Consider the following 14,265-nt stretch of genomic DNA (forward strand, 5'->3'; position numbering starts at 1 on the left):
CTGGGTTAGTACAGTGTAAAGGGTTACTGGGTTAGTACAGTGTAAAGGGTTACTGGGTTAGTACAGTGTAAAGGGTTACTGGGTTAGTACAGTGTAAAGGGTTACTGGGTTAGTACAGTGTAAAGGGTTACTGGGTTAGTACAGTGTAAAGGGTTACTGGGTTAGTACAGTGTAAAGGGTTACTGGGTTAGTACAGTGTAAAGGGTTACTGGGTTAGTACAGTGTAAAGGGTTAGTACAGTGTAAAGGGTTACTGGGTTAGTACAGTGTAAAGGGTTACTGGGTTAGTACAGTGTAAAGGGTTACTGGGTTAGTACATTGTAAAGGGTTACTGGGTTAGTACAGTGTAAAGCATTACTGGGTTAGTACAGTGTAAAGGGTTACTGGGTTAGTACAGTGTAAAGGGTTAGTACAGTGTAAAGGGTTACTGGGTTAGTACAGTGTAAAGGGTTACTGGGTTAGTACAGTGTAAAGGGTTACTGGGTTAGTACATTGTAAAGGGTTACTGGGTTAGTACAGTGTAAAGCATTACTGGGTTAGTACAGTGTAACGGGTTACTGGGTTAGTACAGTGTAAAGGGTTACTGGGTTAGTACAGTGTAAAGGGTTACTGGGTTAGTACAGTGTAAAGGGTTACTGGGTTAGTACAGTGTAAAGGGTTACTGGGTTAGTACAGTGTAAAGGGTTACTGGGTTAGTACAGTGTAAAGGGTTACTGGGTTAGTACAGTGTAAAGGGTTAGTACAGTGTAAAGGGTTACTGGGTTAGTACAGTGTAAAGGGTTACTGGGTTAGTACAGTGTAAAGGGTTACTGGGTTAGTACATTGTAAAGGGTTACTGGGTTAGTACAGTGTAAAGCATTACTGGGTTAGTACAGTGTAACGGGTTACTGGGTTAGTACAGTGTAAAGGGTTACTGGGTTAGTACAGTGTAAAGGGTTACTGGGTTAGTACAATGTAACGGGTTACTGGGTTAGTACAGTGTAAAGGGTTACTGGGTTAGTACAATGTAACGGGTTACTGGGTTAGAACAGTGTAAAGGGTTACTGGGTTAGTACAGTGTAAAGGGTTACTGGGTTAGTACAGTGTAAAGGGTTACTGGGTTAGTACAGTGTAAAGGGTTACTGGGTTAGTACAGTGTAAAGGGTTACTGGGTTAGTACAGTGTAAAGGGTTACTGGGTTAGTACAGTGTAAAGGGTTACTGGGTTAGTACAGTGTAAAGGGTTAGTGGGTTAGTACAGTGTAAAGGGTTACTGGGTTAGTACAGTGTAAAGGGTTAGTGGGTTAGTACAGTGTAAAGGGTTACTGGGTTAGTACAGTGTAAAGGGTTACTGGGTTAGTACAGTGTAAAGTGTTACTGGGTTAGTACAGTGTAAAGGGTTAGTACAGTGTAAAGGGTTACTGGGTTAGTACAGTGTAAAGGGTTACTGGGTTAGTACAGTGTTAGCTAACCAGCCTGCCAGCATAGTGGAGTCTGCCACTAGTACAGGCAGTTTAGTCAGCTCAGCTATCCCCATTGAGACCAGGTCTGTGCTAGGTTGGGCAAAACTAAACATTCCGGTGTTCGCCTTAGTAATCTCACTGGAATAAAGACCTCCTCCATTCCTGTCATTACTGAAAGAGATTATGATGTTGCACATCTCAAAATAGGGCTATTTAATGTTAGATCCCTCACTTCCAAGGCAGTTATAGTCAATGAACTAATCACTATTCATAATCTTGATGTGATTGGCCTGACTGAAATATGGCTTAAGTCTGATGAATTTACTGTGTTAAATGAGGCCTCACCTCCTGGTTACACTTGTGACCATATCCCACCTGCATCCCACAAAGGCGGAGGTGTTACTAACATTTAACCTGTCTAGGACACAGGTTCCGCTAACGGAATGCCCCCCCCAACATTCCAAAAGGCAGCGCGGGAAATTCAAAAATATTTTGTAGAAATATTTAACTTTCACACATTATTATTATATATACACAATTTTTAAAATGTCCTGGTCTTAGTATTTTGTGTTTTCATTAATAATTTGGTCAGGCCAGGGTGTGACATGGGTTTTGTATGTGATGTGTTTTGTCTTGGGGTTTTTGTTAGGTATTGGGTTTGTATTATAGTAGGGGTTTCTAGCATAGTCTATGGCTGTCTGGAGTGGTTCTCAATCAGAGGCAGGTGTTTATCGTTGTCTCTGATTGGGAACCATATTTAAGCAGCCATATTCTTTGAGTGTTTCGTGGGTGATTGTTCCTGTCTCTGTGTTAGTTTGCACAGTTCACGTTACGTTTGTTGTTTTTCGTACTGTTCGTGTTTCTTCTTTATTAAAACTGTATCAGAATAACCACGCCGCATTTTGGTCCGCCTCTCCTTCACCTAAAGAAAACCGTTACAGAATCACCCACCACAACAGGACCAAGCGGCGTGGTAACGGGCAGCAGCAGGAGCAGCGTAATAAGGATTTCTGGACTTGGGAAGAAATCCTCGACGGGAGAGGACCCTGGGCAAAGCCAGGGGAGTGTCGCCGCCCCAAGGTGCAGCAGGAGAAACGGCAGCAGGAGCAGCGAGAGGAATGGACATGGGAGGACGAATTGGACGGAGAAGGACTCTGGGCTCAGCCTGGAGAATATCGCCGCCCCAAAGAAGAACTGGAGCTCAGCCTGGAGAATATCGCCGCCCCAAAGAAGAACTGGAGGCGGCGAAAGCGGAGAGGCGCTGGTATGAGGAGGCAGCACGGCGACACGGATGGAAGCCCGAGAGTCAGCCCCAAAAATGTATTGGGGGGAGGCTCACAGGTAGTATGGCTACGCCAGGTAGGAGACCTGCGTAAACTTCCTGTGCTTACCGGGGGGCTAGAGAGACCGGACAGGCACCGTGTTATGCTGTGGTGCGCACGGTGTCTCCAGTGCGGGTGCATAGCCCGGTGCGGTACATTCCAGCTCCGCGTATCGGCCGGGCTAGAGTGAGCATCGAGCCAAGTGCCATGAGCCAAGTGCCATCCTTGGGCCGGCTTACATGGCACCAGCCTTGTGCTCGGTGTCTCCGGTTCGCCTGCATAGCCCAGTGCGGGCTATTCCACCTCGCCGCACTGGCAGGGCGACCGGGAGCATTCAACCAGGTAAGGTTGGGCAGGCTCGGTGCTCAAGAGCTCCAGTGTGCCTGCACGGTCCGGTCTACCCAGTACCACCTCCACGCACCAGCCCTCCGGTGGCAGCTCCCCGCACCAGGCTTCCTGTGCGTGTTCTCGGCCCAGTACCACCAGTGCCAGCACCACGCATCAGGCCTACAGTGCGCCTCGCCTGTCCAGCGCTTCCAGAGCCTTCCTCCTCTCCAGCGCTGCCGGAGTCTCCCGCCTGTTCAGCGCAATCAGAGCCTTCCTCCTCTACAGCGCTGCCAGAGCCTTCCTCCTCTACAGCGCTGCCGGAGTCTCCCGCCTGTTCAGCGCAGTCAGAGCCTTCCTCCTCTACAGCGCTGTCGGAGTCTCCCGCCTGTTTAGCGCTGCCAGAGCCTTCCGCCTCTACAGCGTTGCCGGAGTCTCCTGCCTGTTCAGAGCTGCCAGTCTGCAAGGAGCTGCCAGTCTGCAAGGAGCTGCCAGTCTGCAAGGAGCCGCCAGAGCTGCCAGTCTGCAAGGAGCCGCCAGAGCCGCCAGTCAGCATGGATTCGCCAGAGCCGCCAGTCAGCATGGATTCGCCAGAGCCGCCAGTCAGCATGGATTCGCCAGAGCCGCCAGTCAGCATGGATTCGCCAGAGCCGCCAGTCAGCATGGAGCAGCCAGAGCCGCCAGTCAGCATGGAGCAGCCAGAGCCGCCAGTCAGCATGGAGCAGCCAGAGCCGCCAGTCAGCATGGAGCAGCCAGAGCCGCCAGTCAGCATGGAGCAGCCAGAGCCGCCAGTCAGCATGGAGCAGCCAGAGCCGCCAGTCAGCATGGAGCAGCCAGTCAGCATGGAGCAGCCAGAGCAGCCAGTCAGCATGGAGCAGCCAGAGCTGCCAGTCAGCATGGAGCAGCCAGAGCTGCCAGTCAGCCAGGATCTTCCAGATCCGCCAGTCAGCCAGGATCCGCTATTCAGCCAGCATCCGCCATTCAGCCAGGATCCGCCAGTCAGCCAGGATCTGCCAGAACTGCCAGCCAGCCAGGATCTGCCAGAGCCAACTACCTGCCTGAGCTTCCTCTCAGTGCTGAGCTTCCTCTCAGTCCCGAGCTACCCCTCAGTCCCGAGCTACCCCTCAGTCCCGTGCTACCTCAGTCCCGAGCTGCCCCTCAGTCCAGTGGGGTCCTTGGTGAGGACTACTAGGCCAAGGTCGGTGGAGAGGATCGCCTATCTAAGGACGCAAGGTAAAGGGACTAAGACTTTGTTGGAGTGGGGTCCACGTCCCGCGCCGGAGCCGCCACCATGGACAGACGCCCACCTGGACCCTCCCCTATGGGTTTAGTTGTGCGGTCGGGAGTCCGCACCTTGGGGGGGGGGGGGGGGGGGGGGGGGTTCTGTCACGCCCTGGTCTTAGTATTTTGTGTTTTCTTTATTAATTTGGTCAGGCCAGGGTGTGACATGGGTTTTGTATGTGGTGTGTTTTGTCTTGGGGTTTTTGTTAGGTATTGGGTTTGTATTATAGTAGGGGTTTCTAGCATAGTCTATGGCTGTCTGGAGTGGTTCTCAATCAGAGGCAGGTGTTTATCGTTGTCTCTGATTGGGAACCATATTTAGGCAGCCATATTCTTTGAGTGTTTCGTGGGTGATTGTTCCTGTCTCTGTGTTAGTTTGCACCAGATAGGCTGTATAGGTTGTATAGGTTTTAATTTGTTGTTTTTTGTACTGTTCGTGTTTCTTCTTTATTAAACATGTATCATAACCACGCAGCATTTTGGTCCGCCTCTCCTTCACCTAAAGAAAACCGTTACAATATATTTATGTTAGATCACCACCAAATCCAAAAAAACACACAGCCATTTTTCCCAGCCAAAGATAATCACAAAAGCAGAATTAGAGATAAAAATTAATCACTAACCTTTGATAATCTTCATCAGATGACACTCATATGACATCATGTTACACAATACATTTATGTTTTGTTCGATAATAATATGCATATTTATATCCACAAATCTCAGTTTACATTGGCGCCATGTTCAGAAATGCCTCCAAAATATCCAGAGTAATTACAGAGAGTCACGTCATATAACAGAAATACTCATCATAAACTTTGACGAAAGATACATGTTTTACATATAATTAAAGATACACTGGTTGTTAATGCAACCGCTGTGTCAGATTTTTTTTAAACGTTACGAAAAAAGAATACCATGCAATAATCTGAGACGGTGCTCAGAAGTAAATATATTTCTCTGCCATGTTGGAGTCAACAGAAATACGAAATTCCATCATAAATATTTCCTTACCTTTGATGATCTTTAATCAGAATGCAGTGCAAGGAATCCTAGTTCCGCAATAAATCATTGTTTTGTTCCATAATGTCCATTACTAGTGTCCAATTAGCTACTTTTGCTACCACGTTTAGTTCACATGTCCAAAAGCTGGTGCTGGTCCAGGCGAACTCGGACGAAAACTTCAAAAAGTTATATTCCAGGTCGAATAAACTGGTCAAACTAAGCAATCTTCCGGATGCTATTATCATATATATCCAATAACGTTCCAACCGGTGCATTCGTTTTTGTCTACAGAGTAATGGAACGCAAGGCGATATAATGACTACTGAGCATAACCAGGAACTGGCATTCTGTCAGACCAGTGACTCAAATAGCTGCCATCCAGTCCCACATCACAGTAGAGGCTTCATTCCACGTTCTACTGACTGTTGACATCTAGTGGAAGGCGTAGGAAGTGTGAACAGATCCAAATCTTATTTGGATGTGAATAGGCGATGAGTTGAAAATCAACCAGCCCCAGAATTTCACTTCCTGTTTGGAAGTTTGCCTGCCCTATGAGTTCTGTTATACTCACAGACATAATTTAAACAGTTTTAAAAACTTCAGAGTGTTCTCTATCCAATAGTAATAATAATATGCCTATATTAGCATCTGGGACAGAGCAGGGGGCAGTTCACTATGGGCACGCAATTCATCCAAAGTGAAAATGCTGCACACTATCCCTAAAAGGTTTTAAGAGGGGGAAAAAAAGACTGCGTTTTCGTCTTTTGAGCTCCTATTCATGAAATCTATGCAGTCTACTCAATCAGTTTTTTTATAGCTACTGTTTACAGGCCTCTTGGACCATATACAGCGTTCCTCGAATTCCTATCGGATCTTGGCAGATAATATTCAGATATTTGGTGACTTCAATATTTACAGGCCTCTCTTGAAAAAGCCAAACCTTGACGTGGAAAATGTAAAAAACTATCTGCCTATATCGAATCTCCTATTCCTCTCCAAAATTGCAGGACATTTTTTACTTTTAAACTCTGACAAAACAGAGATGCTAGTTCTAGGTCCCAAGAAACAAAGAGATCTGCTGTTGGATCTGAAAATTAATCTTGATGGTTATACAGTCGTCTCAAATAAAACTGTGAAGGGCCTCGACGTTACTATGGACCCTGATCTCTCTTTTGACGAACATATCAAGAATACTTCAAGGACAGCTTTTTTTCCATCTTCGTAACATAGCGAAAATCAGAAACTTTCTGTCCAAAATAATGCAGAAAAGCTAATTCATGCTTTTGTCACTTCTAGATTAGACTACTGCAATGGTCTACTCTCCGGCTACCCGGATAAAGCACTAAATAAACTTCAGAGCTAAATACGGCTGCTAGAATCTTGACTAGAACCAAAAATGTGCTAATATTACTCCAGTGCTAGCCTCTCTAGAAGGTGGCTTTCTGTTAAGGCTAGGGCTGATTTCAAGGTTTTACTAATAACCTACAAAGCAGATTGCTCCTACCTATCTCTCCGATTTGGTCCTGCCATACATAATATACCTACACGTTCGCTAAGGTCACAGAACGCAGGCCTCCATATTGTCCCTAGAATTTCTAAGCAAACAGCTGGAGGCAGGGCTTTCCCCTTCATTTTTATGTAATTGTCTGCCTATCCATGTGAGAGACGCAGCTCTGTCTCGACCTTTAAGTCTTTACTGAAGACTCATCTCTTCAGTAGATCCTATGATTGAGTGTAGTCTGATCCAGGGGTGCAAAGGTGAAAGGCAAGGCACTGGAGCAACAAACCCCCCTCTGCATGGCCGGCTCCCCACTGGGATGTTTTATTATTTTATTTATTTAACTAGGCAAGTCAGTTAAGAACATTCTTATTTACAATGCCGGCCTACCCCGGCCAAACCTGGACGATGCTGGGCCAATTGTGTGCCACCATATGGGACTCCCAATCATGGCCGGAAGTGATACAGCCTGGATTCGAACCAGGGACTGTAGTGACGCCTCTTGCACTGTGATGCAGTGTCTTTGACCGTTGCACCACTGGGGAGTCTCTGCCTCTGACCCTATTACGTGGGCTGAGTCAATGGCTTACTAGTGCTTTTCCATGCCGGAAGGGGGGCGTCACTTGAGTGGGTTTAGTCACTGACGTGATCTTCCTGTCTGTTTTTGCTCCTCAGGCTTGTGCGGTGGAGATCTTTGTGGACTATATGCAGCCTTGTCTCAGGGTAGTAATTTGGTGGTCTGTTGATATCCCTCTTGTGGTATGGGGACTGTGCTTTGGCAACGTGGGTGGTGTTATATCCTGTCTGGTTGGCCCTGTCCGGGGGTATAGTTGTACGAGGCCACAGTGTCCCCGACCAGCCCCTGTCTCAGCCTCCAGTATCTATGCTGCAATAGTCTATGTGGCAGACGGCTAGGGTCAGTCTGTTATATTTGGTGTAATCATCCTGTCTTATCTGGTGTCAAGTGTAAATGTAATTATGCTCCCTGTAATTCTCTCTCTCCCTCCCCTCCCAGAGAACCTGAGCCCTAGGACCATTCCCCAGTCCACCTGGTCATGCTGCTGCTCCAGTTTCTTCCTGCAGCAATGGAACCCTGACCTGTTCACCGGACGTGCTACCTTGTCCCGGACCTGCTGTGTTCGACTCTCTCTCTCTCTGTTCCGCATCTGCTGTCTCAACCTCTGAATGCTCGGCTATGAAAAGCCAACTGACATTTACTTCTGAGGTACTGACTTGTTGCACCCTCTACAACCACAGATTATTATTTGACCCTGCTGGTCATCTATGAACATTCAAACATCTTGAAGAACAATCTGGCCTTAATGGCCATGTACTCTTATAATCTCCACCCGGCACGGCCAGAAGAGGACTGGCCACCCCTCAGAGCCTGGTTCCTCTCTACATTTCTTCCTAGGTTTTGGCCTTTCTAGGGAGTTTTTCCTAGCCACCGTGCTTCTACATCTGCATTGCTTGCAATTTGTGGTTTTAGGCTGGGTTTCTGTATAGCACTTTGTGACATTTGTTGATGTAAAAAAGGGATTTATAAATACATTTGATTGAATTTGATTAATTGTCAAAAATGTACCTAGCTAATGTTAGCTAGCTAGCTGGCTAGCTTAACTAGCTTCTCTCAGTTTTATGCAGTCAAGACAGTTACTATGTAATCAGATGAGATGATAAATAACTAACAATAAGTTAGTCTACCAGCGCGGGTCTGTCCCCCTCCCTGCTCCCCTCTTTACTCAGAAGCATACCGCACGGCATCTCCCCTACTCCCTGTTTAAGCTAGAAGAGTGCATCTGCAGGAACCCCTCTTTATACTTCTATTGGTCCATTTTTAAGATATGACTCCAGTACAAAGGCAGGAGGCAGGAGCGCTCCAATACTGTAGATGGAGGTAATGCCAACCGCCGATAAACCCCCACAGAAGAAGAAAAGGCGACAACGGTAGATAGCTATAGTTAGCACACACCGGTAGAGCGTCCTTCGCCCCTGCCTGTCAGGCACTGTTTTCCCTTAGCGCTGTTAACGACGACGAGGGCAGGTTTTCGGCAGGCGGGAGCAAAGAACACTGTGTGCTAGCTTAGCCAGCTAGTCGTAAGGAGGACTCCGTTACACAGCAAGCGGGACTGACACTGTGTGCTAGCTAGCTAACTATCAAACTAGCCAGCACACGGTATCGCCTCCCGCACGCTGTGTATCGGAGTAGTGCTTTTATTGATAAATGTGATCTAGTAGAGGTAAATGGCAAATATTAACCATATATACTGTCTATATTGCTTGTAATCGATATATCAACATCTAAGTATTAAGTATTTTTATGTAAATTGTTATGGCTGTGTTGTTTTAAAAATACAATATTGTTGTGGGTCCATCAGACCCACGAACATTTGGTGAATAACAAAAACATCACACAAGGGTTAAGTGACCACACACTCAAATAGACCAACAGCTGGGGCAATATTCTTCCATCATTCACACTCAGTAGACACGCAGTAGGGATCCTAACCAACTGCTATTTTGTTTGTTTTTTCGCATTGTTTGGAACTTATTTTGTACATAATGTTGCTGCTACCATCTTTTATGACCGAAAAGAGCTTCTGGACATCATAACAGTGATTACTCACCTCGAACTGGACAATATTTTTTATTTAATGAGTTCGACGCGAAGGATATACTCGAGGCTAGTCCTGAAACTCGAGACTAGGCCCAAAATGTATCTTTAATGAAATGGACGAGAGGGATTTACTCAAGACGCTCTCATCCCCATTATTCGCAGGAGAAAAAGATGGAAAAGATATAGTGGAAAGAAATCAGGGTGCCTTGTGAGGATCCGACGACAAGTGGCTATTAACTCTACTACTACACCCTAACCAATCTAGACACATCCTGATGAAACAGTATCTAGCACAGAGAACTAACCTCTAAACCCTATCTCAGGGGTGTCACACTCAGCCCTAGACAACCAGGTGAGGGGAGTTCTTTACTAATTATTGACCTTAATTTATCAATCAAGTACAAAGGAGGAAACCCCACAGACACTTGTCCCTCTGTGGAATGAGTTCGACACATGCCTTAACCCAGCTACAGGACTATAGCACAGACATACCCTGGAGCTGGCAGCAAATTACCTCAATACAGCTGAATCACTGCCTTATCAGGACGGATCATACAGAGAGAAGACTGCATTTTGAACATCTAGAAATTCTATCCGACAGAATAAATCACAAGATAAACTGACACAATGAATAATAACATTATGAATCTAACTTGGGTTTATTCCCCTACACGCCAAACCTCACTGGTAGTTTTTACATATGATAGAAAGATTACAAAGTCATTGCCATGAAATGGGCAAAAATGAATGGCAATTTATTGGCATTGGGCGAACCATACACACATGCGCAAATACTACTCAAATGGACAGCAGTTCATCAAAACCATATTGCAAATACCAAGTGTCATACTGCATAAATCCCAAAGATAGCGAGCACGCTCCACTGTAGATTTTCATATGGCAAATGGTCACCCTTTCAGGTCCCAAGGGTGAAATATCATTTTTTCCCTCAATTTTAAAACCTCATAAAAAGTGCTTTTTGGACCATTTTTTTATTTATTTTTTGGTCAATTTTACGTGTAATAACTGTATGGACATACATTTCTCTTATTTTATTGAGTTTGTCCATAAGGCCTATGTTTTGTCCATTTGCATATATGATCATAGGAAGTCAGCTTCCGAACCCAAAAGTCAATGAACCATGTACAAATGGCATAAGAAATATCAAAATGGCATATATATACTGATCAAATGATATATGTTAAGCCCTGAATCAACCAAGAAGGTCTACTTGTCATGTTTGATCATCGGATGTTGATTCAGCATGTCCATTTTGTAATGGAAAGTCTTATTGGATATACATTGGCAATGGACACTGTCAACTTGCAGAAGAGCATGTTCACACTGTCAATTTAGCATATGTATGATGGACACTGTACAATCGCTCATTGGTGTTGATTTCAGCCTGTCCATTTGGTGATGGAAAATCCCTCAATAAATACATTGGAAATGGACAAATGTAAACTGTCCATTTGCAAGGTCTTACAATGGGCATTTACCATCACGAATGTTGGTTGGACCTGGTGGGGGTTGCTCCCTACCCGGTCATGGACCCCTAGCTCCCCCTGAAGCCATTTAGAGCCATATTAAAAATACACTCCTGGTAACCTGTTCAATCACCAGGTGCACGGCTCTGTCATTGACTTACATTGGGTTCCCAGGTGCTGGTGGTTGAAAACGTTAAAAATGACCAGGGGCGCCCCCTGTTGGTTGGACCCGGGTGGGGGTGTGCTCCCTACCCGGCCATGGACCCCTGGAACCCCCCTGAAGCAATTTAGAGCCATATTAAAAATACCTGTTCAATTACCAGGTGCACGCTGTCCATTTGTAATGTCTTACAATGGGCATTTACCATCACGAATTGGACATGCTCTAATATACTGCAGAAATGCCCAATTGACTGGCCCGTTGAACTCGGGATGGTTGAGCAGTGATAGTGGTTCCTCTCCATCGCTCGTTGGTGTTGATTTCAGCCTGTCCATTTGGTGATGGTAAATCCCTCATTAACTATCACATATTTCAGAGCCTGCCCACAATTCATAGCGCCTTCTTTTAAAACCATAAAAACCTTCAAAAACACAAGTTACATTGCTACAGAAACTTTAGGGTCTGTCTCTATGGGCCGAGATGGTCTCAATGCACATAAACTCCTCTTACTGTCAACTGCGTTTATTTTCGACAAATTTAACATGTGTAAATATTTGTATGAACATAACAAGATTCAACAACAGACAAAAACTGAACAAGTTCCACAGACATGTGACTTAAAGAAATTGAATAATGTGTCCCTGAACAAAGGGGGGGTTAAAAGTAACAGACAGTATCTGATGTGGCCACCAGCTGCATTAAGCACTGCATTGCATCTCCTCCTCATGGACTGCCCCAGATTTTCCCGTTCTTGCTGTGAGATGTTATCCCACTCTTCCACCAAGGCACCTGCAAGTTCCCAGACATTTCTGGGGGGAATGGCCCTAGCCAACACCCTCCGATCCAACAGGTCCCAGACGTGCTCAATGGGATTGAGATCCGGGCTCTTCGCTGGCCATAGCAGAACACTGACATTCTTGTCTTGCAGGAAATCAGGCACAGAACGAGCAGTATTGCTGGTGCCATTGTCATGTCAGGATGAGCCTGCAGGAAGGGTACCACATGAGGGAGGAGGATGTCTTCCCTGTAACACACAGCGTTGAGATTGCCTGCAATGACAACAAGCTCAGTCCAATGATGCTGTGACACACCGCCCCAGACCATGACGGAACCTCCGACTCCAAATCCAAACCTCCTCCTCCAAATCCAGAGTACAGGCATCGGTGTAATGCTCATTCCTTCAACGATAAACACGAATCCAACCATCACCCCTGTTGAGACCAAACCACGACTCGTCAGTGAAGAGCACTTTTTGCCAGTCCTGTCTGGTCCAGTGATGGTGGATTTGTGCCCATAGGCGATGTTGTTGCCAGTGATGTCTGGTGAGGACCTGCCTTACAACAGGCCTACAAGCCCTCAGTCCAGCCTCTCTCAGCCTATTGCGGACAGTCTGAGCACTGATGGAGGGATTGTCCTGGTGTAGCTCGGGCAGTTGTTGCCATCCTGTACCTGTCCCGCAGGTGTGATGTTCGGATGCACCGATCATATGCAGGTGTTGTTACACGTGGTCTGACACTGCGAGGACGATCAGCTGTCGTCCTGTCTCTCTGTAGTACGGACATTGCAATTTATTGCCCTGGCCACATCTGTAGTTCTCATGCCTCCTTGCAGCATGCATAAGGCACATTCACGCAGGTGAGCAGGGACCATGGGCATCTTTCTTTTGGTGTTTTTCAGAGTCAGCAGAAAGGCCTCTTTTGTGTCCTCTAAGTTTCCATAACTGTGACCTTAATTGCCTACCGTCTGTCAGCTGTTAGTGTCTTATGACCGTTCCACAGGTGCATGTTCATTAATTGTTTTTGGTTTATTGAGCAAGCATGGGAAACAGTGTTTAAAACTTTTACAATGAACTTGTGTGAAGTTATTTTAATTTTTACGAATTATCTTTGAAAGACAGGGTTTATTTTTTTGCTGAGTTTACTCTTGTGATTCTGGGACTTTTCTAAATGTTGTCATTTTCGAGACATTAAAAATGAGGTTTTGCAAATGGACAAGGCTGTTTCTCGGCCTGAGAACCTTCTTGAGCCACATAACTCACCGTGCACGATCGACTTAAGGTTTCTAAAGTTTCAAAGCTCTAGGTCTGATGGTTCTTTGATAGTTCGAACACATGTAATTATTGCAGGCTCTGTGTGTCTGTAAGCCTCACACTGTGTCACTCCACATTGACTGTGTGTGAGTACAGATAATCACAGAAATCACGTAGAGCCCCCGAAACCATCCTTAATGGATTCGCCTGAAAATGTAACCATCACCAGACGGACGTTGTACAATTTCTCGTAAATTACAATAGATAAATGGCTGGTTCTATTTTTCCTTACACCGGAGGTTTATGTACTTTGACGTGAAGTGGTCAAATTAGCGCTGTATTACTGTTTTTGACCATTAATTCCAGAAAATGGGCCTGAACTCAAAGAGAGTTGTGGCCTCAACGCCATCTTATTTATGGGCTAAAAGCACATTTGGCCAAACCTGTGCTCACCGAGTTTCGTCTTCGAAGTCTTTTCCATTTACGAGAAACGGCCATGTCCGTTTGATGTTTTGTCCATTTGCAATAAGCAGCCAGTTGCCATCTGGTGGAATTTTCCAGTACAGCGGAAAAATGTGAAAACTTTACAACGCCGAAACCAAATGACTGAGATACTTTTTTTCCGGGCCCTGGGGGACGATCTGGGGCCGTAGGACTATTTTAATAACATCCGCAGACGTATAATAAGGGACCATACATTTGCAAGAGGGAGATTCTCATCAACTATACGGGAAATGCCACTCGCATCCATTATGTAGGTAAATCTATTGTAGTGACATGTAAAGGAATTGGCACCTTACCTGACTGTACTGAAGCGAGCTGAGCTGTGGTGCTGTACTGGAAGGGTTGTAGTGCTTAAATACCACAGGGATGTTTCTAAATGTAATGTCTAGGGCCTATAATAAAACTCTGCCACTAGTCTCCACCTCTGAGTCAGACCAGCCCTGGCCCAAGGACTAGCCACCACACTTCTTGACTTTTCCCAAGGAAAAGGTACACCGTTTAAGCTCTTATTCGATCAAAATATATTTAAAGTCATATGCTATTGAGCTTCTCCAAAGCATGACAAAATGTAATATTCAATAGTTTATCTTTCTGTATT

The sequence above is a fragment of the Oncorhynchus mykiss genome, chromosome 30 (assembly GCF_013265735.2).
Source record: "Oncorhynchus mykiss isolate Arlee chromosome 30, USDA_OmykA_1.1, whole genome shotgun sequence".
Lineage (NCBI taxonomy): Eukaryota > Metazoa > Chordata > Actinopteri > Salmoniformes > Salmonidae > Oncorhynchus > Oncorhynchus mykiss.